We start from the raw sequence: 25,668 nt of genomic DNA on the forward strand, positions 1-25,668 counted from the left end.
GCCCAGTTACAGTAGAGGGAGACAGTAGAGGGAGACAGGACCACAGTTAGAGCCCAGTTACAGTAGAGGTAGACAGTAGAGGGAGACAGGACCACAGTTAGAGGCCAGTTACAGTAGAGGGAGACAGTAGAGGGAGACAGGACCACAGTTAGAGGTCAGTTACAGTAGAGGGAGACAGTAGAGGGAGACAGGACCACAGTTAGGGAGTCAGTTACAGTTAGAGGGAGACAGTAGAGGGAGACAGTAGAGGGAGACAGTAGAGGGAGACAGGACCACAGTTAGAGGTCAGTTACAGTAGAGGGAGACAGTAGAGGGAGACAGGACCACAGTTAGAGGTCAGTTACAGTAGAGGGAGACAGTAGAGGGAGACAGTAGAGGGAGATAGTAGAGGGAGACAGTAGAGGGAGATAGTAGAGGGAGACAGTAGAGGGAGACAGTAGAGGGAGAGAGGACCACAGTTAGAGGTCAGTTACAGTAGAGGGAGACAGTAGAGGGAGACAGTAGAGGGAGACAGGACCACAGTTAGAGGTCAGTTACAGTAGAGGGAGACAGTAGAGGGAGACAGTAGAGGGAGACAGTAGAGGGGAGACAGGACCACAGTTAGAGGAGCCAGTTAGAGGGACAGATAGAGGGAGACAGTAGAGGGAGACAGGACCACAGTTAGAGGTCAGTTACAGTAGAGGGAGACAGTAGAGGGAGACAGGACCACAGTTAGAGGTCAGTTACAGTAGAGGGAGACAGTAGAGGGAGACAGTAGAGGGAGACAGTAGAGGGAGACAGGACCACAGTTAGAGGTCAGTTACAGTAGAGGGAGACAGTAGAGGGAGACAGTAGAGGGAGACAGTAGAGGGAGAAAGGGCCACAGTTAGAGGCCAGTTACAGTAGAGGGAGACAGTAGAGGGAGACAGTAGAGGGAGACAGGACCACAGTTAGAGGTCAGTTACAGTAGAGGGAGACAGTAGAGGGAGACAGTAGAGGGAGACAGTAGAGGGAGACAGGACCACAGTTAGAGCCCAGTTACAGTAGAGGGAGACAGTAGAGGGAGACAGGACCACAGTTAGAGTCCAGTAGAGGGAGACAGTAGAGGGAGACAGTAGAGGGAGACAGGACCACAGTTAGAGGTCCAGTTACAGTAGAGGGAGACAGTAGAGGGAGACAGGACCACAGTTAGAGGTCAGAGAGGGAGACAGTAGAGGGAGACAGTAGAGGGAGACAGGACCACAGTTAGAGGTCAGTTACAGTAGAGGGAGACAGTAGAGGGAGACAGGACCACAGTTAGAGGTCAGTTACAGTAGAGGGAGACAGTAGAGGGAGACAGTAGAGGGAGATAGTAGAGGGAGATAGTAGAGGGAGACAGTAGAGGGAGATAGTAGAGGGAGACAGTAGAGGGAGACAGTAGAGGGAGAGAGGACCACAGTTAGAGGTCAGTTACAGTAGAGGGAGACAGTAGAGGGAGACAGTAGAGGGAGACAGTAGAGGGAGACAGGACCACAGTTAGAGGTCAGACAGGAGACAGTAGGAGACAGGCCCACAGTTAGAGGAGACAGTAGAGGGAGACAGTAGAGGGAGACAGGACCACAGTTAGAGGTCAGTTACAGTAGAGGGAGACAGTAGAGGGAGACAGCAGAAGGGAGACAGAGGGAGACAGGACCACAGTTAGAGGTCAGTTAGAGGGAGACAGTAGAGGGAGACAGTAGAGGGAGACAGGACCACAGTTAGAGGTCAGTTACAGTAGAGGGAGACAGTAGAGGGAGAGACAGTAGAGGGAGACAGTAGAGGGAGACAGTAGAGGGAGACAGGACCACAGTTAGAGGTCAGTTACAGTAGAGGGAGACAGTAGAGGGAGACAGTAGAGGGGAGAGAGACAGTAGAGAGTAGAGGGAGACAGGACCACAGTTAGAGGTCAGTTACAGTTACAGTAGAGGGAGACAGTAGAGGGAGACAGGACAGTTAGAGGTCAGTTACAGTAGAGGGAGACAGTAGAGGAGACAGACAGTTAGAGGTCAGTTACAGTAGAGGGAGACAGTAGAAGGAGACAGGTACAGTTAGAGACAGGACCACAGTTAGAGGTCAGTTAGAGGGAGACAGTAGAGGGAGACAGTAGAGGGAGACAGGACCACAGTTAGAGGTCAGTTACAGTAGAGGGAGACAGTAGAGGGAGACAGTAGAGGGAGACAGGACCACAGTTAGAGGTCAGTTACAGTAGAGGGAGACAGTAGAGGAGACAGACAGGAGACAGTAGAGGTCAGACAGGAGGGAGACAGTAGAGGGAGACAGGACCACAGTTAGAGGTCAGTTACAGTAGAGGAGACAGTAGAGGGAGACAGGACCACAGTTAGAGGTCAGTTACAGTAGGGAGGGAGACAGTAGAGGGAGACAGGACCACAGTTAGAGGGAGTTACAGTAGAGGGAGACAGTAGAGGGAGACAGACCACAGTTAGAGGTCAGTTACAGTAGAGGGAGACAGTAGAGGGAGACAGGACCACAGTTAGAGGTCAGTTACAGTAGAGGGAGACAGTAGAGGGAGACAGGACCACAGTTAGAGGTCAGACAGTAGAGGGAGACGCCACAGTAGTAGGGAGACAGTAGAGGGAGACAGGACCACAGTTAGAGGTCAGTTACAGTAGAGGGAGACAGTAGAGGGAGACAGTAGAGGGAGACAGGACCACAGTTAGAGGTCAGTTACAGTAGAGGGAGACAGTAGGACCACAGGAGACAGTAGAGGGAGACAGTAGAGGGAGACAGGACCACAGTTAGAGGTCAGTTACAGTAGAGGGAGACAGTAGAGGGAGACAGGACCACAGTTAGAGGTCAGTTACAGTAGAGGGAGACAGTTAGAGGGTTACAGTTAGAGGAGACAGTAGAGGGAGACAGTAGAGGGAGACAGGACCACAGTTAGAGGTCAGTTACAGTAGAGGGAGAGGGAGACAGTTACAGAGAGGAGACAGTAGAGAGGGGACAGACCACAGACAGTTAGAGGGAGACAGGACCACAGTTCAGTTACAGTAGAGGGAGACAGTAGAGGGAGGACAGTAGAGGGAGACAGTAGAGGGAGACAGGACCACAGTTAGAGGGGACAGGAGACAGTAGAGGGAGACAGTAGAGGGAGACAGTAGAGGAGAGAGGACCACAGTTAGAGGTCAGTAGAGGGAGACAGTAGAGGGAGACAGTAGAGGGAGACAGTAGAGGGAGACAGGACAGTTAGAGGTCAGTTTAGAGGGAGACAGTAGAGGGAGACAGGACCACAGTTAGAGGTCAGTAGAGGGAGAGGGAGACAGTAGAGGAGACAGACAGTTACATAGAGGAGACAGTAGAGGGAGGAGACAGGACCACAGTTAGAGGGTTAGAGGGAGACAGTTACAGTAGAGGGGAGACAGTAGAGGGAGACAGTAGAGGGAGGACCACAGTTAGAGGTCAGTTACAGTAGAGAGGGAGACAGTAGAGGGAGAGAGGGAGACAGGACCACAGTTAGAGGTCAGACAGTAGAGGGAGACAGTAGAGGGAGAGGGAGACAGTAGAGGGAGACAGTAGAGGGGAGAGAAGGGCCACAGTTAGAGGCCAGTTACAGAGAGGAGACAGTAGAGGGAGAGGACCACAGTTAGAGGGACCAGAGGAAGGGGAGACAGTAGAGGGAGACAGTAGAGGACTGGGACAGGACCACAGTTAGAGGTCAGTTACAGTAGAGGGAGACAGTAGAGGGAGAGGAGACAGTAGAGGGAGACAGGACTGGTTAGAGGAGACAGAGAGGGAGACAGTAGAGGGAGACAGTAGAGGGAGACAGGACCACAGTTAGAGGTCAGTTACAGTAGAGGAGACTAGAGAAGGAGACAGGAGAGGGAACAGTTAGAGAGGGAGTAGAGGGGTTCAGTTACAGTAGAGGGAGACAGTAGAGGGAGACAGGACCACAGTTAGAGCCCAGTTACAGTAGAGGGAGACAGTAGAGGAGACAGGAACAGTTAGAGGAGAGGAGACAGGGGAGAGACAAGAGGGAGACAGGACCACAGTTAGAGGCCAGACAGTAGAGGGAGACAGTGGGAGAGGAGACAGGACCACAGTTAGAGGTCAGTTACAGTAGAGGAGACAGTAGAGGGAGACAGGAACAGTTAGAGGTCAGTTACAGTAGAGGGAGACAGTAGAGGGAGACAGGAACAGTAGAGGGAGACAGTAGAGGAGACAGTAGAGGGAGACAGGACCACAGTTAGAGGTCAGTTACAGTAGAGGGAGACAGTAGAGGGAGACAGGACCACAGTTAGAGGTCAGTTACAGTAGAGGGAGACAGTAGAGGGAGACAGTAGAGGGAGATAGGAGAGGGAGACAGTAGAGGGAGACAGTAGAGGGAGACAGTAGAGGGAGACAGTAGAGGGAGACAGGACCACAGTTAGAGGTCAGTTACAGTAGAGGAGAGACAGTAGAGGGAGACAGGACCACAGTTAGAGTCAGTTACATAGAGGAGAGAGAGGGAGACAGTAGAGGGAGACAGGACCACAGTTAGAGGCCAGTTACAGTAGAGGGAGACAGTAGAGGGAGACAGACAGTTAGTCAGTTACATGGAGACAGTAGAGGGAGACAGGACCACAGTTAGAGGTCAGTTACAGTAGAGGGAGACAGTAGAGGGAGACAGTAGAGGGAGACAGTAGAGGGAGACAACCACAGTTAGAGGTCAGTTACAGTAGAGGGAGACAGTAGAGGGAGACAGTAGAGGGAGACAGGACCACAGTTAGAGGTCAGTTACAGTAGAGGGAGACAGTAGAGGGAGACAGGAGACAGTTAGAGGGAGTTACAGTAGAGGGAGACAGTAGAGGGAGACAGGACCACAGTTAGAGGTCAGTTGGCAGTAGAGGGAACAGTAGAGGGAGACAGGAGACCAAAGTTAGAATTGGTCAGTTACAGTAGAGGAGACAGTAGAGGGAGACAGTAGAGGGAGACAGGACCACAGTTAGAGGTCAGTACAGTAGAGGGAGACAGAGGGAGAGGGAGACAGGTGACCACAGTTAGAGGTGAGACAGTAGAGGGAGACAGGACCACAGTTAGAGGTCAGTTACAGTAGAGGGAGACAGTAGAGGGAGACAGTAGAGGGAGATAGTAGAGGGAGATAGTAGAGGGAGACAGTAGAGGGAGATAGTAGAGGGAGACAGTAGAGGGAGACAGTAGAGGGAGACAGGACCACAGTTAGAGGTCAGTTACAGTAGAGGGAGACAGTAGAGGGAGACATAGAGGGAGACAGTAGAGGGAGAGGGAGACAGGACCACAGTTAGAGGTCAGTTACAGTAGAGGGAGACAGTAGAGGGAGACAGGACACCACAGTTAGAGGTCAGTTACAGTAGAGGGAGACAGTAGAGGGAGACAGTAGAGGAGACAGTAGAGGGAGACAGGACCACAGTTAGAGGTCTGTTACAGTAGAGGGAGACAGTAGAGGGAGACAGTAGAGGGAGACAGTAGAGGGAGACAGGACCACAGTTAGAGGTCAGTTACAGTAGAGGGAGACAGTAGAGGGAGACAGTAGAGGGAGACAGTAGAGGAGTTACAGTAGAGGGAGGTAGGGAGACAGGACCACAGTTAGAGGTCTGTTACAGTAGAGGGAGACAGTAGAAGGAGACAGTAGAGGGAGACAGGACCACAGTTAGAGGTCAGTTACAGTAGAGGGAGACAGTAGAGGGAGACAGTAGAGGGAGACAGTTAGAAGGCATGCATTTAGGGTTTTACAGTAGAAGAGCAGAGGGAGACAGTAGAGGGAGACAGGACCACAGTTAGAGGTCAGTTACAGTGGAGACAGTAGAGGGAGACAGTGTCCAAGACAGACAGGACCACAGTTAGAGGTCAGTTACAGTAGAGGGAGACAGTAGAGGGAGACAGTAGACTCACCAGCAGCAAGAGCAACATCAGATACAGTAGAGGGAGACAGTAGAGGGAGACAGTAGAGGGAGACAGGACCACAGTTAGAGGTCAGTTACAGAGTAGAGGGAGACAGTAGAGGGAGACAGGAGACAGGACCACAGTTAGAGGTCAGTTACTCAGAGGGAGACAGTAGAGGGGCAATCAGACAGTAGAGGGAGACAGTAGAGGGAGACAGTAGAGGGAAAGACCACAGTTAGAGGTCAGACAGTAGAGGGAGACAGTAGAGGGAGACAGGAGACAGGACCACAGTTAGAGGTCAGTTTAGAGGGAGACATAGAGGGAGACAGGACCACAGTTAGACCTAGAGGGAGGGAGACAGTAGAGGAGACAGGACCACAGTTAGAGGTCAGTTACAGTAGAGGGAGAAGTATGAGGGAGACAGGACCACAGTTAGAGGTCAGTTACAGTAGAGGGAACAGTAGATGGGAGACTTGGCAGTTAGAGGTCCTTATTAAAGGGAGACAGTAGGGGAGACAGGGAGTCCACAGTTAGAGGTCAGTTACAGTAGTGAGACCCTTAGAGGGAGAAGAGGGAGACATGTTAGAGGTCAGTTTGGGAGACTCAGATGGGAGAAAGAGAGGGGGCTAGTACAGTTGTAGAGGGAGACAGTTAGAGGGAGACAGTAGAGGGAGAAAGAAAGGGTGCCAGTTGAGTGCCCGGCTGTTTTGGATGGAAAGGGAACAGATTTTCAGCTCTTTGCCAGAACTTCAGAGGAATGGATTTGGGAGAAGAGAAATGGGAGAGGAACTGGGAGAGGAACTGAGAGGGACTAGTGAGAGGAACTAGGAGAGGAACTGCCAGGTGGAAACTGGAGAGGAACTGGGAGGATGGACTAGTAGAGGAACTGGGAGAGGAACTGGGAGAGGGACTGGAGAGGAACTGGGAGAGGAACTAGGAGAGGAACTGGGAGAGGACTGGTAGAGGAACTGGGAGAGGAACTGGAAGAGGACCTGGGAGAGGGACTGGGAGAGGGACTGGGAGAGGGAACTAGTAAAGGAACTAGGAGAGGCACTGGGACTGGGACTAGTAGAGAAACTGGGAGAGGAACTGGAAGAGGAACTAGGAAGAGGAACTGGGAGAGGACCTGGAAGAGGAACTGGGAGAGGAACTGGAAGAGCAGGACTAGGAGAGGAACTGGGAGAGGACCTGGGAGAAGAACTGGGAGAGGACTGAAGAGGAACTGGGAGAAGAACTGGGAGAAGAACTGGAAGAGGAACTGGGAGAGGAACTGGGAGAGGACCTGGGAGAGGAACTGGGAGAAGAACTAGGAGAAGAACTGGGAGAGAAGAACTGGAAGAGGAACTGGGAGAGGAACTGGGAGAGGAACTGGGAGAAGAACTGGGGGAAGAACTGGAAGAGGAACTAGAGAGGAACTGGGAGAGGAACTGGGAGAGGATCTGGGAGAGGAACTGGAAGAGGACCTGGGAGAGGACCTGGGAGAGGGACTGGGAGAGGAACTAGTAAAGGAACTAGGAGAGGCACTGGGAGAGGACTAGTAGAGAAACTGGGAGAGGAACTGGAAGAGGAACTAGGAGAGGAACTGGGAGAGGACCTGGAAGAGGAACTGGGAGAGGAACTGGAAGAGGATAGCGAGAGGAACTGGGAGAGGACCTGGGAGAAGAACTGGGAGAGGCACTAAGAGAGGAACTGGGAGAAGAACTGGGAGAAGAACTGGAAGATGAACTGGGAGAGGAACTGGGAGAGGACCTGGGAGAGGAACTGGGAGAAGAACTAGGAGAAGAACTGGGAGAAGAACTGGAAGAGGAACTGGGAGAGGAACTGGGAGAGGACCTGGGAGAAGAACTGGGAGAAGAACTGGAAGAGGAACTAGGAGAGGAACTGGGAGAGGTCCTGGGAGAGGATCTGGGAGAAGAACTGGAAGAGGACCTGGGAGAGGACCTGGGAGAGGAACTGGGAGAGGAACTAGTAAAGGAACTAGGAGAGGAACTGGGAGAGGCACTGGAAGAGGACCTGGGAAAGGACATGGGATAGACACACACACACACACACACACACACACACACACACACACACACACACACACACACACACACACACACACACACACACACACACACACACACACTTTCTCCAAGTACCTGAATGACATCTGCATGTCAGGCACCATCCTCGCCAACACATTAGACACCACACACTCTCTCTCGTCATTCTCCACAACTCAGTGAAATAACTTTCTGTTGTCTATGTAGCACAGTAGAAAGTACATATGCCGCAAAACTCGAACCACAGAGTTTCTACACCTGTGTACTGTGCTGTCTTTGCCCAAACCGTGTGTTGTCTCCCTCTTTCCTCGCCATCTGTCCTCTAATCATATCCAGTAACTACAGTACAGCACTAGTGGGCTGGTCTGCTATACCAACTCTGACCACATGAGGGTGCTGCTGTCTCATACTCTGCAGCTCATGCTGGTTATACTGGTAAATTAGCCGTGTTTATTCAGTATACAATTAATATACTGCCCAAACATTATATTATGTTCTACAACGTCTTATTTCTATCTGAATCACTGTGAACATTTATGGTACCTGAATAATCCCATATCCAACCGTATCCTTATATAACGTAACCATTATAAAACATATTTGAATAAAAGTTAATAATTCCTCAACATTGCCTGATGTTGATCAGACTTCAGAACTAATAACTTAATGTTAGATCACGTTTACCTTAAGTTTCCCAGCATCAGTAGATTTTCCCAGGAAACGAAAGTGGAAGGTATCACTCTGTCCTTGGGCTGTTTGTGGGGTGGGGGGTATCTGGGAAGAAAAATCCCTGATATTCCTGCGGGACATCAAACACACACACACACACACACACACACACACACACACACACACACACACACACACACACACACACACACACAAAGCTCTTCAAATTGAAACTGCATGTGCAAAGTGATCTGAGTGTGATTCTTCCGCCAGGGGCGAGACACAAATGAAAAGCTTCATTGTCATAATGACATACGATAATCACTTATTTTTTCTCTCTCTTTACATTCTGTTCTTGATTTGATTTGAGCTGGTCACCCCCCTCCTAAACAGATGACATTGTTTATTCATTGTTTTGTACTTTTTCTAAAACACGTTTTGTTTGTTTGTTGTTAAAACAAAAAAAATATTAGTGTTGAAATATATGATTAATAGATGATTAATTTATCTTATTTTCTTCCGTTCTTATGGTAATATCATTCTCTTTAAGGCTCGAGAAAGAAAAGATTAAAAAGGGTGAAATAACCTTTTGGTGTGTGAGGAACAATATCTCTCGGAGTTAGAGTCACACACACACGGTTTTAGCAGGCCTAGTGACATAATCACTGTGTTGTTTTTGTGTTGTTGTTTTTCTCCATTGGAATGTGCTTAGCCTGGGTGTAGTCTGTGTTTGTAACACTCCACATTTAAAACACAACTAAATAAATGTACGTGTCTATGACCATGAGATGGCGTAAACAGTGCCATCTCTCCCTGCGGTTTAAAAAGCGGTATTCCCCGTGGACAATCAGAGCCTCTCCCTTTCTCCCTGTTGCAAACAGACACCTGGAATAGAGTCATGCTACAGTGACGGCGGTGACATCGTCGTTTAGAAACAGAGGGTTATTGTGTAGTCACCGCTTCCGGATAACAGGAATGTTGAACACACACAAACACACCAGTTATGTGTGTTTTGACTCGTTACCCGCAGTCCACGTGGTTATATCTGCGCGCAGGCAGGTTTAGGGTAATTACATTTTGTGTGGATAAAGGGCGGGTGGGTGGCGCGCGGTTTGAATAAAGACCTTAAATCCATAAATGTATCATTTTTGCTCCATTTAGCTTCTTCTTTAATTATTGTATGCGATCTGGCATTAGTGTGTAAGCCCAGTGCTGTAAAGTACCTAAGTAAAAAATACTTTCAAGCCTTAAGTCGTTTTTTGGGGGTATCTGTACTTTACTATTTATATTTTTGACAACTTGTACTTTTACTTCACTACATTCCAAAAGAAAATAATGTACTTTTTACTCCACACATTTTCCCTGACACCCAAAAGTAGTCGTTACATTATGAATGCTTAGCAGGACAGAAAAATGTACTAATCGGACTCACTAAACAGAGAACATCCCTGGTCATCCCTACTGCCTCTGATCTGGAGGACTCACTAAACAGAGAACATCCCTGGTCGTCCCTACTGCCTCTGATCTGGAGGACTCACTAAACAGAGAACATCCCTGGTCATCCCTACTGCCTCTGATCTGGAGGACTCACTAAACAGAGAACATCCCTGGTCATCCCTACTGCCTCTGATCTGGAGGACTCACTAAACAGAGAACATCCCTGGTCGTCCCTACTGCCTCTGATCTGTCGGACTCACTAAACAGAGAACATCCCTGGTCGTCCCTACTGCCTCTGATCTGTCGGACTCACTAAACAGAGAACATCCCTGGTCGTCCCTACTGCCTCTGATCTGGAGGACTCACTAAACAGAGAACATCCCTGGTCATCCCTACTGCCTCTGATCTGTCGGACTCACTAAACAGAGAACATCCCTGGTCATCCCTACTGCCTCTGATCTGGAGGACTCACTAAACAGAGAACATCCCTGGTCATCCCTACTGCCTCTGATCTGGAGGACTCACTAAACAGAGAACATCCCTGGTCGTCCTTACTGCCTCTGATCTGTCGGACTCACTAAACAAATGCTTCCTTAGTAAATGATGTCTGAGTGTTGGAATGTGCCCCTGGCTTTCCATCAACGCAAAAAAAAACTAGAAAATGTGGCCATCTGCTTGGCTTAATATAAGGAATTTGAAATGATGTATACTTGTACATTTACTTCTGATAGTTAAGTACATTTGAGCAATTACATTTATGTTTTGATGCTTACGTTTATATTTAAAACCAAATACTTTTAGACTTTTACTCAAGTAGTATTTTACCGGATGACTTTTACTTGAGTCATTTTCTATTATGGTATCTTCACTTTTACTCAAGTATGACAATTGGGTACTTGTTCAACCGCTGTGTAAGCCTAAACTTTAGGGTCTAACTGTATCCGGAACATATAGCCTACATATCAATCACAAGGCGTTTGGGAACAGGTAGAACAAGTTTAAAAGTCCATCCACGGTGGTTAAAATGAGAATGTCGGAGTTTAATTCAATAATAGAAAAGAGTTGAAAATAAAGAGAAGGGAGAGTAAAGTCGTGTTTGAGAAAGATTTGATGATAGCAGTGCTGGCTATGTTCTGTGTGATGATTGTGAGGCGCTATACAAATTCAAAAGTCACAAGATAGGGCCTTCAAATAGGACTATGGCACATCAAGGGAACTGTAGCCTACTGTTTAGATGAGGTAAATGGAAACTGAAATCTGGACACTTACTGTAAGTCTATAACCACTCACATAGCCTCAATATTAACTCCTGCAGCATTAAGCATTTCTTGAAGTAAATTTATACACCAAATGTAGGCAAATTTTGACTCGGGAACAAGAGTGGAGACATGACTTATTTCTTTTTGAGAGAATGTGAAGTGTCTAGTTTGAGAAACAGACCTCAACTGGCAGCTTCATTAATTAAATAGTACCCGCAGTCTCAACTGAGAGGCGACTCCGGATGCTGGCCTTCTAGGCAGAGTTCCTCTGTCCAGTGTCTGTGTTCTTTTGCCAATCTTAATATTTTCTTTTTATTGTCCAATCTGACATATGGCTTTGTCTTTGCAACTCTGCCTAGAAGGACAGCATCCTGGAGTCGCTCGTCACTGATGACGTTGACACTGGTGTTTTGTGGGTAATATTTAATGAAGCTGCCAGTTGAGGACTTGTGAGGCATCTGTTTCTTAAACTAGACACTCTAATGTACTTGTCCTCTTGCTCAGTTGTGCACGGGGGCCTCCCACTCCTCTTTCTAATCTGGTTAGAGCCAGTTTGTGCTGTTCTGTGAAGGGAGTAGTACACAGTGTTTTACAAGATCTTCAGTTTCTTGGCAATTTCTCGCATGGATTAGCCTTCATTTCTCAGAACAAGAATAGACTGACGAGTTACAGACGAAAGTTCTTGGTTTCTAGCCATTTTGAGCCTGTAATCGAACCCACAAATGCTGATGCTCCAGATACTCAACTAGTCTAAAGAAAGCCAGTTTTATTGCTTCTTTAATCAGGACAACAGTTTTCAGCTGTGCTAACGTAATTGCAAAAGGGTTTTCTAATGATCAATTAGCCTTTTAAAATGATAAACTTGGATTAGCTAACACACCGGACCATTGGAACACAGGAGTGATGGTTGCTGATAATGGGCCTCTGTACGCCTATGTAGATATTCCATTAAAAAATCAGCTGTTTCCAGCTACAATAGTCATTTACAACATTAACAATGTCTACACTGTATTCCTGATCAATTTGATGTTATTTTAATGGACAAAAAAACATGCTTTTCTTTCAAAAACAAGGACATTTCTAAGTGACCCCAAACTTTTGAACGGTAGTGTACATACATCCAATCCGAGCTGAAATCCTATCAGAAACATATTGGTTCGTTTTCACAGCTTTCTATTTTCTTATAACCGGTCAAACTGACATTTTGTGCAGAAAATCTTTTCCGTTTTTATAACGTTTTATGCTTATTGCATTTTCTCCCCGGTCCCTAAACGTCTTTGTTTTGTGAAAGAAGCAGAGATGAGAAAACTTTACCGATGTCAACTAGATTGAAACATTTCATTCTATCGATTTATGAGATTCTTCTGGTGAGCCAAGGATTATTTGGGCTTCTAGGGCAGTGGTTCCCAAACCTAGTATTATTATTATTATAGTTCCCTTCAAACATTCAACCTCCAGCTGTACCCCCTCTAGCAGCAGGGTCAGCGCACTCTGAATGTTTTTTTTTTGCCATCATTGTAAGACTGCCACACGATACATTTATTAAACATAAGAATGAGTGTGAGTTTTTGTCACAACCCGGCTCGTGGGAAGTGACAACGAGCTCTTATAAGACCAGGGCACAGATAATAATATAATAATCCATAATTTTGATCTTTATTTAGCCATTTTACATATAAAACCTTATTTGTTTATCAATAATGGTGAATAACTCACCACAGGTTAATGAGAAGGGTGGGCTGTAAAGGATGCACATACAGTGCGGTGCAGAAGTATTCATCCCCCGTGGCGTTTTACCGATTTTGTTGCATTACAACCTGTCATTTAATTGGATTTTTATTTGGATTTCATGTAATGGACATACACAAAATAGTCCAAATTGGTGAAGTGGAATGAAAAAAATAATGTGTGTGCATATGTATTCACCCCCTTTGCTATGAAGCCCCTAAATTAGATCTGGTGCAACCACTTACCTTCAGAAGTAATTACTTAAATAAAGTCCACCTGTGTGCAATCTAAGTGTCACATGATCTGTCACATGATCTCAGTATATATACACACCTGTTCTGAAAGGCCTCAGAGTCTGCAACACCACTAAGCAAAGGGGCACCACCAAGCAAGCCACACCATGAAGACCAAGGAGCTCTCCAAACTGGTCAGGGACAAAGTTGTGGAGGAGTACAGATCAGGGTTGGGTTATAAAAAAATATCTGAAACTTTAAACATCCCACGGAGCACCATTTAAATCCATTATAAAAAAATGGAAAGAATATGACACCACAACAAACCTGCCAGAAGAGGGTCGCCGATCAAAACTCACGGACCAGGCAAGGAGGGCATTATTCAGAGAGGCAACAAAGAGACCAAAGATAACCCTGAAGGAGCTGCAAAGCTACACAGCGGAGATTGGAGTATCTGTCCATAGAACCATTTAAACCATACACTCCACAGAGCTGGGCTTTACAGAAGATTGGCAAGAAAAAAGGCATTGCTTAAAGAAAAAAATTAGCAAACACATTTGGTGTTCGCCAAAAGGCATGTGGGAGACTCCCCAAACATATGGAAGAAGGTACTCTGGTCAGATGAGACTAAAATGTCGCTTTTTGGCCATCAAGGAAAACACTATTTCTGGTGCAAACGCAACACCTCTCATCACCCTGAGAACACCATCCCCACATTGAAGCATGGTGGTGGCAGCATCATGATGTGGGGATGTTTTTCATCGGCAGGGACTTGGAAACTGGTCAGAATGGAAGGAATGATGGATGGCGTTAAATTCTTGAGGGAAACCTGTTTCAGTCTTCCAGATATTTGAGACTGGGACGGAGGTTCACCTTCCAGCAGGACAATGATCTAAGCATACTGCTAAAGCAACACTCGAGTGGTTTAAGGGGAAACATTTAAATGTCTTGGAATGGCCTCAAAACCCAGACCTCAATCCAATTGAGAATCTATGTTATGACTTAAAGATTGTTGTACACCAGCGGAACCCGTCCAACTTGAAGAAGCTGGAGCAGTTTTGCCTTGAATAATGAGCAACAATCCCAGTGGCTAGATGTGTCAAGCTTATAGAGACAAACCCCAAGAGACTTGCAGCTGTAATTGCTGCAAAAGGTGGATCTACAAAGTATTGACTTTGGGGGGTGAATAGTTATACACGCTCAAGTTTTCAGTTTTTTTTGTCATATTTCTTGTTTGTTTCACAATAAAAAAATATTTTGCATCTTCAAAGTGGTAGGCATTTTGTGTAAATCAAATGATACAAACCCCCCAAAATCTATTTTAATTCCAGGTTGTAAGGCAACAAAATAGGACAAATGCCAAGGGGGCGAATACTTTTGCAAGCCACTGTAACTCTGCAATGTTGGGATGTATTGGAGAGAGTATTGGTCTTAAATCATTTCCCACACACAGTCTGTGCCTGTATTTAGTTTTCATGCTAGTGAGGGCAGAGAATCCACTCTCACATAGGTACATGGTTGCAAAGGGCATCAGTGTCTTAACAGCGCGATTTGCCAAGGCAAGAAACTCTGAGCGCAGCCCTATCCAGAAATCTGGCAGTGGCTTCTGATTAAATTGAAGCAAGCTGGTCCTGGGGCTCTGTTCACAAACACACCCCACAGATCCCCAGGAAAGCAACACAATTAGACCCAAACAAATCATGAGAAAGCAACAAGATAATTACTTGACACATTGGAAAGAATTAACAAAAAAATAGAGCAAACTAGAATGCTATTTGGCCCTACACAGAGAGTACACAGTGGCAGAATACCTGACCACTGTGACTGACCCAAACTTAAGGAAAGCTTTGACTATGTACAGACTCAGTGAGCATAGCCTTGCTAATGAGAAAGGCCGCCATAGGCAGACCTGGCTCTCGAGAAGACAGACTATGTGCACACTGCCCACAAAATGAGGTGGAAACTAAACTGCACTTCCTAACCTCCTGATATATGACCATATTAGAGACACATATTTCCTTCAGATTACACAGATCCACAAAGAATTCGAAAACAAACCCAATTTTGATAAACTCCCATATCTACTGGGTGAAAGACGACAGTTGTGCCATCACAGCAGCACGATGTGACCTGTTGCCACAAGAAAAGGGCAACCAGTGAAGAACAACCACTGTACATACAACCCATATTTATGCTTATTTATTTTCCGTTTTGTACTTGTAACTATTTGCACATCGTTACAACACAGTATACTATGTGCAATGTTTACTGTAACTTTTTATTGTTTATTACACTTTTGTTTATTATCTACTTCACTTGCTTTGGCAATGTTAACATATGTTTCCCGTGCCAATAAAGCCAATTGAAATGAATTGAGAGAGAGAGATAAAGAGAGAGGGAGCGAATTTCTCATGCAGGGAGAAAATTAGCACATGGCCGTGAAACGCTCAAGGTTGAAACATTACAAAGAAGAACATTTCAGGTGTTATTCGAACGGACTCAGTCTCTCCTGGGACGCAGGATGTGCTGGGGAATGCACAAAACAACAGCTGCTACGATGAGAGAGAATGAGAGATGTCTCGTTTTCACTTTCTCCTTTTCGTTTTGAAGCTTGCCGGGTGATTCTACATGAAGCAGATGAATGGGGGAAATTTAAAAAAACGATGCACCAACGACCACCGTGCATTCCCGGCGCTGCTTCTTGTTAGCGCGGACGCAAGGTATTTTCCGGTTGATTATCGGATAGTGTCAGTAGTAGCCTGTGACCGGAGCTGCTGCTGGTGTCTCGACTACAAGCCTGCTCCTGGTGTGGATATGACTTCCTGGCTACGTAAATACGACAATCCTGTGCTGCTCTTCCTGCTTTTGGCCGCTAACATCTCCAGCGGGAGCTCGCATTCCGGTGAGTGACAGAATATACCTTGATAGCTCGGCGAGGCTACTGCAGAAAGAGCGAATGGAGACGTATCTTTATTAAATGGATAACATCATCATTGTGTTAATGGGTGTCACAGATGAATGAATAAAGCAATCATTAACAATGAATGAATGTCCGAGTGTCCCGGATTTGCGTTTATTATGCTATGTCTAGTTTATGAGACCAGTCTGGATTTTAAAAAGTTATAATAATTTTTTTAAATATATTTTTTAAATTAACAACAAATCAATACATAAAGCACATGAGGGAACACAAGCATACATAGATTACAAACAATGGACGATAATGTCCCGACTCGTCAATGTCCCGACTCGTCACCCTGCTGGTCATCTATCAGCGTCCCCGACGTGACGTTGCACTGACACGTCTTACTGTGTCAATAACAATGAAAACCACATATAGCCTATCAATTCACTGCATCTATCAAATACATTTTTGCATACTGTTATATGCTCAGCCTTATATTATACATCTCTTCAGGCATTGAAAAGGCGTTGATTATGTTTATCACGGCATTGATCCTGTTATTGATCTGTCAAGAGCACAGCTACACAGTAATTAAGTCAGAGCTGCTTGTTAATTCACTAATTAATCATAAATTAATTTAACAAATGAGTCAAGCTGGGACCTGTAGCATTCCTAACAAGGCCTACATAACATTACAACACCAATCTCACAGGAAATACATGGGATGTTAGCCTGATATTGATTTGGTAGTGGAATTATGTCTATAGTTCTTATGCGGGACATTGTTTAGAAGCACAGTATTTGCCTAGTCTACTGTCTGTAGCATAATTACTCTGATTAATGTGTTTGACTGCAACGGTGAAGGGGAGTTTTTTAACTAGGCAAGTCAGTTAAAAACAAATTCTTATTTACAATGACAGCCTACCGGTGATAGATTTTTACCTTGTCAGCTCGGGGATTCAATCTAGGAACCTTTCGGTTACTGGCCCAACACTCTAACCACTGGGCTACCTGCCGCCCCTACACTCTAACCACTAGGCTACCTGCCGCCCCTACACTCTAACCACTAGGCTACCTGCCGCCCCTACACTCTAACCACTAGGCTACCTGCCGCCCCTACACTCTAACCACTAGGCTACCTGCCGCCCCTACACTCTAACCACTAGGGTACCTGCCGCCCCTACACTCTAACCACTAGGCTACCTGCCGCCCCTACACTCTAACCACTAGGGTACCTGCCGCCCATACACTCTAACCACTAGGGTACCTGCCGTCCCTACACTCTAACCACTAGGCTACCTGCCGCCCCAACACTCTAACCACTGGGCTACCTGCCGCCCCAACACTCTAACCACTGGGCTACCTGCCGCCCCTACACTCTAACCACTAGGCTACCTGCCGCCCCTACACTCTAACCACTAGGCTACCTGCCGCCCCTACACTCTAACCACTAGGCTACCTGCCGCCCCTACACTCTAACCACTAGGCTACCTGCCGCCCCTACACTCTAACCACTAGGCTACCTGCCGCCCCTACACTCTAACAACTAGGCTACCTGCCGCCCCTACACTCTAACCACTAGGCTACCTGCCGCCCCTACACTCTAACCACTAGGCTACCTGCCGTCCCTACACTCTAACCACTAGGCTACCTGCCGTCCCTACACTCTAACCACTAGGCTACCTGCCGCCCCCTACACTCTAACCACTAGGCTACCTGCCGTACCTGCCGCCCCCCCTACACTCTAACCACTAGGCTACCTGCTGCCCCTACACTCTAACCACTAGGCTACCTGCCGTCCCTACACTCTAACCACTAGGCTACCTGCCGTCCCTACACTCTAACCACTAGGCTACCTGCCGTCCATACACTCTAACCACTAGGCTACCTGCCGTCCATACACTCTAACCACTAGGGTACCTGCCGCCCCTACACTCTAACCACTAGGCTACCTGCCGCCCCTACACTCTAACCACTAGGGTACCTGCCGCCCCTACACTCTAACCACTAGGCTACCTGCCGCCCCTACACTCTAACCACTAGGGTACCTGCCGCCCATACACTCTAACCACTAGGGTACCTGCCGTCCCTACACTCTAACCACTAGGCTACCTGCCGTCCCTACACTCTAACCACTAGGGTACCTGCCGCCCCTACACTCTAACCACTAGGGTACCTGCCGCCCCTACACTCTAACCACTAGGCTACCTGCCGTCCATACACTCTAACCACTAGGCTACCTGCCGCCCCTACACTCTAACCACTAGGGTACCTGCCGTCCATACACTCTAACCACTAGGCTACCTGCCGTCCCTACACTCTAACCACTAGGCTACCTGCCGTCCATACACTCTAACCACTAGGGTACCTGCCGTCCATACACTCTAACCACTAGGCTACCTGCCGTCCATACACTCTAACCACTAGGGTACCTGCCGTCCATACACTCTAACCACTAGGCTACCTGCCGTCCCTACACTCTAACCACTAGGCTACCTGCCGTCCATACACTCTAACCACTAGGGTACCTGCCGTCCATACACTCTAACCACTAGGCTACCTGCCGTCCATACACTCTAACCACTAGGGTACCTGCCGCCCCTACACTCTAACCACTAGGGTACCTGCCGCCCCTACACTCTAACCACTAGGGTACCTGCCGCCCCTACACTCTAACCACTAGGGTACCTGCCGTCCATACACTCTAACCACTAGGGTACCTGCCGCCCCTACACTCTAACCACTAGGCTACCTGCCGCCCCTACACTCTAACCACTAGGCTACCTGCCGCCCCTACACTCTAACCACTAGGCTACCTGCCGCCCCTACACTCTAACCACTAGGGTACCTGCCGCCCCTACACTCTAACCACTAGGGTACCTGCCGTCCCTACACTCTAACCACTAGGCTACCTGCCGTCCATACACTCTAACCACTAGGCTACCTGCCTCCCCTATACTCTAACCACTAGGCTACCTGCCGTCCATACACTCTAACCACTAGGGTACCTGCCGCCCCTACACTCTAACCACTAGGCTACCTGCCGCCCCTACACTCTAACCACTAGGGTACCTGCCGCTACCCCCTACACTCTAACCACTAGGGTACCTGCCGCCCCCTACACTCTAACCACTAGGCTACCTGCCGTCCATACACTCTAACCACTAGGCTACCTGCCGCCCCTACACTCTAACCACTAGGTACCTGCCGTCCATACACTCTAACCACTAGGCTACCTGCCGTCCCTATACTCTAACCACTAGGCTACCTGCCGTCCATACACTCTAACCACTAGGGTACCTGCCGTCCATACACTCTAACCACTAGGCTACCTGCCGTCCATACACTCTAACCACTAGGGTACCTGCCCTACACTCTAACCACTAGGTACCTGCCCCTACACTCTAACCACTAGGGTACCTGCCGCCCCTACACTCTAACCACTAGGGTACCTGCCGTCCTACCCTACACTCTAACCACTAGGGTACCTGCCGTCCATACACTCTAACCACTACCTGCCGCCCCTACACTCTAACCACTAGGCTACCTGCCGCCCCTACACTCTAACCACTAGGCTACCTGCCGCCCCTACACTCTAACCACTAGGGTACCTGCCGCCCCCTACACTCTAACCACTAGGGTACCTGCTGCCCCTACACTCTAACCACTAGGCTACCTGCCGCCCCTACACTCTAACCACTAGGTACCTGCTACCGCCCCTACACTCTAACCACTAGGGTACCTGCCGTCCATACACTCTAACCACTAGGGTACCTGCCGCCCCTACACTCTAACCACTAGGCTACCTGCCGCCCCTACACTCTAACCACTAGGCTACCTGCCGCCCCTACACTCTAACCACTAGGTACCTGCCGCCCCTACACTCTAACCACTAGGGTACCTGCCGCCCTACACTCTAACCACTAGGGTACCTGCCGCCCATACACTCTAACCCTACACTCTAACCACTAGGGTACCTGCCTGCCGCCCCTACACTCTAACCCATACACTCTAACCACTAGGGTACCTGCCGCCCCTACACTCTAACCACTAGGCTACCTGCCGCCCCTACACTCTAACCACTAGGCTACCTAACCACTAGGGCTACCTGCCGCCCTACCCTACACTCTAACCACTAGGGTACCTGCCGCCCCTACACTCTAACCACTAGGGTACCTGCCGCCCCTACACTCTAACCACTAGGCTACCTGCCGCCCCTACACTCTAACCACTAGGCTACCTGCCGTCCATACACTCTAACCACTAGGCTACCTGCCGCCCCTACACTCTAACCACTAGGGTACCTGCCGCCCCTACACTCTAACCACTAGGCTACCTGCCGCCCCTACACTCTAACCACTAGGCTACCTGCCGCCCCTACACTCTAACCACTAGGCTACCTGCCGCCCCTACATATAAACACATGTAAAGTGTTTCATGAGCTGAAGAAAAAAAATCCCTGAAATGTTCCATATGCACAAAAAGCTCTCAAATTTTGTGCAGAGGAGTATTTCTGTCTGTAATAAAGCACTTTTGATTGGCTGGAAGGGGGCCTAATGAATTTATTTCAATTGACTAATTTCCTTATATGAAGGGCTGATCCAGTGAAATAACTACACTGGAGCACCTGTTCACTCTCTCTCACACACACACACACACACACACACACACACACACACACACACACACACACACACACACACACACACACACACACACACACACACACACACACCTTGTACAGCTAACCTTGTGGGGACACACAATTCAGTCTGATTCAAAATCATATTTTCCCTTAAACTTAAACTTAACCCAAACATCTAACCTTAACCCTATCCCTAGCTCCTAACCCTAACCTTAACCCTATCCCTATCCCTAACTCCTAACCCTAACCTTAACCCTATCCCTATCCCTATCCCTAACCCTAACCCTAACCTTAACCCTATCCCTAACTCCTAACCCTAACCTTAACCCTATCCCTAACTCCTAACCCTAACCTTAACCCTATCCCTAGCTCCTAACCCTAACCTTAACCCTATCCCTACCTCCTAACCCTAACCTTAAACCTAACCCTAGCTCCTAACCCTTAACGTAATTATAACCCTAACACTAATTCTAATCTTAGACCTAAACCCCCTAGAAATAGCATTTGACCTCGTGGGGGCTAACACACACACACACACACACACACACACACACACACACACACACACACACACACACACACACACACACACACACACACACACACACACACAGCTGTTGTGACTACACTGTTTCTCCAATTTCCTGATTTGAACATGGTCATTGACAGAGTCTTAGTGCTGCATGGTTAATGACGGTTTCCCCAGTCTTTCATATGCTAATTCTCTCTTCTCGTCCTCTCTCTCTCTATTCCTCTTTATTACTATCTACAGGTGAGCGTGTGTGTTCGTCTCCTCCTGTCTCATCATGTTCAGAGTGCCTCCAACGCGGACCACGGTGTGCCTGGTGCTTTCAGGAGGTATGAGTGAGAGAGAGAGCGAGAGAGAGGGGGGGGGGCACGGAGAGAATGAGAGGAGAGAGAGATCAGGGGGGGGCACAGAAAGAATGAGAGGAGAGAGGAGGGGGCACAGAGAGAATGAGAGGAGAGAGGAGGGGGCACAGAGAGAATGAGAGGAGAGAGAGATCAGGGGGGGGCACAGAAAGAATGAGAGGAGAGAGGAGGGGGCACAGAGAGAATGAGAGGAGAGAGAGGAGTGCAGCATTCACATTCCTCTGTAGAGAAGCAGCAGGCTTTGATGTTGTTTAGGGAGGTATATAATGTGTGTGTTTAACAGCATGTTAGTGTGTGTGTGTGCGTGTGCGTGTGTGTGTGTGGTCTTGTTCCTCTATCCTTGTGACGCACACACGCACGCACACACACATGATAATAAGGTTATCATGACCTGGGTCACTGGTCTTGAGACTGAGTGGGTTTGCTCACTGGTGTGTGAATTGGAAAGCACCCCCCACACACACACACACACACACCCTGTATCAGAGTGAGGTAGCTCAGATAGCACACATTGTCAGTTCCAGTTAATGCCAGTCTGCTGGGCTGGTACGGGAGGAAAGTCCCTGTAGGACTGTAGCTTGGAGAGACTATGTTCCTGTAGGACTGTAGCTTGGAGAGACTATGTTCCTGTAGGACTGGCTTGGAGAGACTATGTTCCTGTAGGACTGGCTTGGAGAGACTATGTTCCTGTAGGACTGGCTTGGAGAGACTATGTCCCTGTAGGACTGGCTTGGAGAGACTATGTCCCTGTAGGACTGTAGCTTGGAGAGACTATGTCCCTGTAGGACTGGCTTGGAGAGACTATGTCCCTGTAGGACTGGCTTGGAGAGACTATGCCCCTGTAGGACTGGCTTGGAGAGACTATGTCCCTGTAGGACTGTAGCTTGGAGAGACTATGTCCCTGTAGGACTGGCTTGGAGAGACTATGTCCCTGTAGGACTGTAGCTTGGAGAGACTATGTCCCTGTAGGACTGTAGCTTGGAGAGACTATGTCCCTGTAGGACTGGCTTGGAGAGACTATGTCCCTGTAGGACTGGCTTGGAGAGACTATGTCCCTGTAGGACTGGCTTGGAGAGACTATGCCCCTGTAGGACTGGCTTGGAGAGACTATGTCCCTGTAGGACTGTAGCTTGGAGAGACTATGTCCCTGTAGGACTGGCTTGGAGAGACTATGTCCCTGTAGGACTGTAGCTTGGAGAGACTATGTCCCTGTAGGACTGTAGCTTGGAGAGACTATGTCCCTGTAGGACTGGCTTGGAGAGACTATGTCCCTGTAGGACTGGCTTGGAGAGACTATGTCCCTGTAGGACTGGCTTGGAGAGACTATGTCCCTGTAGGACTGGCTTGGAGGGACATAACATAACAACTCTAGGGTATGTTTCCCAGACTGGTCCTGGACTAGTTTTAGTTTCAAAGACACAGATTCAGCCTGGTCCTGGACTCGTTTTAGTTTCCCAGACACAGATTCAGCCTGGTCCTGGACTAGTTTTAGTTTCCCAGACACAGATTCAGCCTGGTCCTGGACTAGTTTTATTTTCCCAGACACAGATTCAGCCTGGTCCTGGACTAGTTTTAGTTTCCCAGACACAGATTCAGCCTGGTCCTGGACTAGTTTTAGTTTCCCAGACACAGATTCAGCCTGGTGCTGGACTAGTTTTAGTCTGTGTCAGATAATCCGGACCATGTTTTACTGCTTGATAACAGGAACCTTGTATAGAAAACTCTTATTGAATACTGGCTGTGAAATAAGAGTCCTTTAAACATCCAGTCAAATGAAAGAGAGTAGGCTCCTGATGTATGTAGATCTGTTTTTTCCCCTAGCAAATCAAATCACATCACATTTGATTTGTTATATGCGCCAAATACAACAGGTGTAGACCGTACCGTGAAATGCTGAATACAACAGGTGTAGACTGTACCGTGAAATGCTGAATACAACAGGTGTAGACCGTACCGTGAAATGCTGAATACAACAGGTGTAGACCGTACCGTGAAATGCTGAATACAACAGGTGTAGACCATACCGTGAAATGCTGAATACAACAGGTGTAGACCGTACCGTGAAATGCTGAATACAACAGGTGTAGACCTTACCGTGAAATGCTAAATACAACAGGTGTAGACCTTACCGTGAAATGCTTACTTACAAGCCCTTAACCAACAATGCAGTTTTAAGAAAAAATAATAGTTTAGAATAATATTTAATAAATAAACTAAAGTAAAATATGTATGAGCAAAAATAAAATAACAATAACGAGGCTATATACAGGGGGTACCGAGTCAATGTGCAGGGGTACCAGGTAGTAGCATGGCTATATACAGGGAGTACCGAGTCAATGTGCAGGGGTACAGGTAGTAGCATGGCTATATACAGGGAGTACCGAGTCAATGTGCAGGGGTACCAGGTAGTAGCATGGCTATATACAGGGGGTACCGAGTCAATGTGCAGGGGTACCAGGTAGTAGCATGGTTATAGTTGCAGGGGTACCAAGTAGCATGGCTATATACAGGGAGTAATATGCAGGGGTACCTGTATGGCTATATAGTAGGGGTAAAGAGACTATGCATAGATAATACATAATAAACAGCGAGTAGCAGCAGTGGAACAAATAGTCTGGGTGGCCATTTGATTAGCTGTTCAGGAGTCTTATGGTTTAGGTAGGGGTAAAGAGACTATGCAAGATAATACATAATGTTGGAACAGTCTGGGTGGCCATTTGATTAGCTGTTCAGGAGTCTTATGGCTTTGGGTGTAGAAGCTGTTCAGGAGCCTTATGGCTTGGGTGTAGAAGCTGTTCAGGAGTTTTATGGCTTGGGTGTAGAAGCTGTTCAGGAGTTTTATGGCTTGGGTGTAGAAGCTGTTCAGGAGTTTTATGGCTTGGATGTAGAAGCTGTTAAGAAGCCTTTTGAACCTCGACTTGGCGCTCCGGTACCGCTTGCCGTGCGGTAGCAGAGAGAACAATGTATGACTAGGGTGGCTGGGGTCTTGGGCAGATTTTTTTGGGCCTTCCTCTTACACTGCCTGGTATAGAGGTCCTGGATAACAGCAACCATTAATGATGGTGTTGGAGTCGTGCTTGGCCACGCACAGGGAGTACAGGAGGGGACTGAGCACGCACCCCTGAGGGGCCCCTGTATTGAGGATCAGCGTGGCAGATGTGTTGTTGCCTTCCCTTACCACCTGGGGGCGGCCCGGCAGGAAGTCCAGGATCCAGTTGCAGAGGGAGGTGTTTAGTCCCAGGGTCCTTAGATTAGTTATGGGCTCTATGGGCTCTATGGTGTTGAACGCTGAGCTGTTGTCAATGAATATCATTCTCACATAGGTGTTCCTTTTGTGTGGAGTGAAATAGAGATTGCATCATCTGTGGATCTGTTGGGGCGGTATGCAAATTGGAGTGGGTCTAGGGTTTATGTGATAATGGTGTTGATGTGAGCCATGACCAGCCTTTCTAAGCACTTCATGGCTACAGACGTGATTACAGCTACGGGTCAGTAGTTCTTTAGGCAGTTTACCTTAGTGTTCTTGGGCACTTGAACTATGGTGGTCTGCTTCAAACATGTTGGTATTACAGATTTGGACAGGGAGAGGTTGAAAATGTCAGTGACGACACTTGCCAGTTTGTCCGTGCATGCTGGGAGTACACTTCCTGGTAATCCGTCTGGCCCTTGTGAGCTGGGTTTCCCTTTGTAGTCCGTGATAGTTTACAAGCCCTGCCTCATCCGACGAGCGTCAGAGCCGGTGTAGTAGGATTCAATCTTAGTCCTGTATTTACCCTTTGCTTGTTTGATAGTTTGTCTGAGGGCATAGGGGGATTTCTTATAAACTGTCATCTGGAGAACAGTGTTTATAAGAAGAGCTCTACACTTTAGCTCAGTGCGGATGTTGCCTGTAATCCATGGCTTCTGGTTGGGGAAAAACGGTCACTGTGGGAACAACGTCATCGATGCACTTACTGATGAAGCACGGTGACAGCAGCACAATGGGGATGCGTGATAAAATACA

The 25,668-nt window shown here is 47.7% G+C and overlaps 1 pseudogene; it reads left to right on the top strand.

The window, feature by feature from the left end:
• Nucleotides 1–15,744: 15,744 nt before the first annotated feature.
• LOC135572389 (integrin beta-8-like) overlaps nt 15,745–25,668 on the top strand; it is an 83,242-nt pseudogene continuing 73,318 nt past the window's right edge.

Source organism: Oncorhynchus nerka, linkage group LG7 (assembly GCF_034236695.1).
Source record: "Oncorhynchus nerka isolate Pitt River linkage group LG7, Oner_Uvic_2.0, whole genome shotgun sequence".
NCBI classification, from domain to species: Eukaryota; Metazoa; Chordata; class Actinopteri; order Salmoniformes; family Salmonidae; genus Oncorhynchus; species Oncorhynchus nerka.